Source organism: Camponotus floridanus, unplaced genomic scaffold, assembly GCF_003227725.1.
Source record: "Camponotus floridanus strain SB8 unplaced genomic scaffold, Cflo_v7.5 scaffold36, whole genome shotgun sequence".
In the NCBI taxonomy this organism is placed as follows: domain Eukaryota; kingdom Metazoa; phylum Arthropoda; class Insecta; order Hymenoptera; family Formicidae; genus Camponotus; species Camponotus floridanus.
The window spans coordinates 1,247,106-1,250,115 of record NW_020229503.1 but is presented as its reverse complement, the minus strand read 5'-3'; positions in this window follow the sequence as shown (position 1 = coordinate 1,250,115).

The window sequence follows — 3,010 nt, the reverse complement described above, 5'->3', positions numbered from 1 at the left end:
GCTGAACGCCCTCTCCTCCAAGTGCATTTCTCAAACCTCCTTCGTCTCATCGCCTTGCTTAGTCGATGAAAGAACATGCCCCGCAACTGCGTTAAGAAATCCTCAAATTGTGCGTCTATCAACTCGGACTTCGAATGAAACCATTCGCTCGCTTTTCCCTTCAGCTTTGAACCCATTAATAACTTCTCCTGGCTATCATCAAGCTTGAAAGTCGCTTTTAACAATCGCACTTGTTTCTCCCATCTCTTATATAATTCGCTGCTCCCATCAAATTGACCGAGAAGATCCGCTATAGCCAATATACTAATCCTTGACTGCACCTGACTACTTGTCGATTCACTTGCCACTGACGCCGCCTCCACGTGTTCGCCCTCGATATGGCCCATTGCTGGGCCTCACGCAACATCTCTATTTCGCGGCGTGCCAACGCAAGCTCCCGCTCTCTCAATGCAGCTTCTCTGCGCATCAAATTTAATTCTCGCTCATATTGCGCTTGAAGCTCTCGAGCATTCGTTGTATTAGCCACGTATAAGTCATCGCCCGTCGCTCGCGTCTTATGACCCTCCTCAGCGTCCTCCATCCATCCACCGGACGGATCATGCTCCATCAATCGCGTAAACAATTCGGCTTTCGTTCCCACTCAGTCCATTTCCAACGCCGTCAACTTATCTTTCAATTTTTGTAATGTGAAATCACGCACGGACTTCATTATTCTGACTCTCTCCAATATTATGCCAGTCTACACGAATTAACGCAACACAGCTCAATACCGATCAACGCGAATTGCAATAGTTCAAAGAAATTCAAATAATAACGTTCTTTCTCACGATCACTTGTATGTTATCACTCAATGCCAGCAACGCAAACACTTTCGGCAACTTTTGAAAATTTGACCGATTATGTTCTCTACGCAACGTCTCACTACGCGACTAATTTAATTATTTTTGGCTTACTTAGTCTATTCAAATCCCGGCTGAGCCCCCAAGTTTGTCGACTTCTTCATCGGTATGAGTCGTTTTAGTAATTTTTTGGAGAGGTAGCAATAGAATCACTCGAAACTTTTAGTTAAATAAATGAGTATGGATATATTTATAAAGAAAAAAGTGGATCAATTAATATTATAATTAATAAAGAACAAGTATCGCGCCTTCAATAATTATCGGTCACCCTTCGATCTCTTCGCAAATTTTCTCGATCAACGCTTTGTCTCGACTGACTTATTCGATTCTCGCATCCGCGCTTCTGACCTCGTTTTATCGTTAGATTTAAAATTATAACAGCCGCCGAATTGTTGTCAAAACATACTGCTTAGGCATACTCGCTAAGACAATTAACGCGTCCCTGGCATCATCGAGCGGGCCTCGGAGGACATTCGCGCAAAATATAATTATTTCATAATATTATTATCATATAATATTTATATTGTATGATATTTGTTTTAAAATTAATTAGAATAAATAAATGTTTAATACTTTTACTATTAATGTTAAATATTATTTATTATTAATAATAAATATTATTATTAAATATTCTTAAATATTATTATTAATATTAAATATTTATTTATTATTATTAAATAATATTATTAATATTGAATATTTATTTATTATTATTAAATATTTTTATTAATATTAAATATTTATTTATTATTATTAAATATTATTATTAATATTAAATATATTTATTTATTAAATATTTATTAAACTATTATCTGATTGAAAATCAATAATAATATGAAACTAATATGAAAAAATATCATTGAATTCTAGCGTTTCAATCTCTCTTGATTTTTTCTTATGGTTTTAAAAATGAAAGAAAATGTTTCAAATGTTCAAAAATATTGGTTGCTCTGAAAAGAGCGGATTGTTTCTGATCGCCATAAAAAGGGCGGATTAATTTATAAATCATAGTAGGTGCTCGAAATGGCTCTCATCCATCCTAACGTAAGTTCTCATGCGTTTCAATAAATTTTCTTGGATATTATCCATTATGTCTTTTTCAATAGGCCATATGGCATATCGCAATCTTGTTTCTAAATTTTCAATATCTTCAGGGAGCGTTTTATAAATTTTTTCTTTGCAATATCCCCAAAGAAAAAAATCCAATGGATTGAGATCCGGAGATCTTGCAGGCCAACATATCGGATTATATCGGCCCATCCAGCGTCCAGGAAACTCGTTGTTTAAAAAATTTGTCATAATTCTGGCACAATTGTGAGGTCCAGCACCGTTTTGTTGAAATATAATTTTGTTTCTTTCCAATAATGGTACTTCTTCTAAGAAATCTGCTAGATTATTTTATAATAAGTCTATGTATGTTGCGCTGGTCAAAATATCCTGGAGAACAATTGGGCCTAGTATTTCAGCTCCTATAAATCCAGCCTAGATATTGAGCTTCCAACGTCTAGAAATTCCTGACTCGTGTAACTCTGGGATTTTCATCGCTCCACAAATGCATGTTATGCGAATTAAATAATCCTTCTCGTGTAAATAGCGATTCATCGCTAAATATTATACGAGAAGGGAAGGAGGAAGAGATAAGATGGCGGAAAAGCCACGTGATTTCACAGTGATCAATAAAAAATTATTCGCCATTGGCGCATCTCTGATTATAGGTCTCTACTCTTGCCTATGATGGTAGGCCAGGTGACTTTTTCGCGCATGCGCCGCATGCGGCATTAACGAAGTATCGGCGTTAAATAGTAGAAGCAAAAGGTGTGTCACTGATTGCCCTTAAATAAATTTCTGAAAGAAAATTTTTAAAAAATTTTTAAAAATTTTTACGAGCGACCAACAGCACACTTTCATTTCACTAATCACTTTTTTCGTACTTTAAAACACTATAACATTCACTCGGGACTTCTTTCTGGCATCACCGACCTCAGCTTGCCCGCCAAAACTTTGGCGCCCATAATCCGCTATCTGATACACCGTTACTTTCCTGTGATTACTACTGCACATGCGCGAAAAAGTCACCCGGCCTACCTAGAGAACCTCTAGGAGAGAGAATG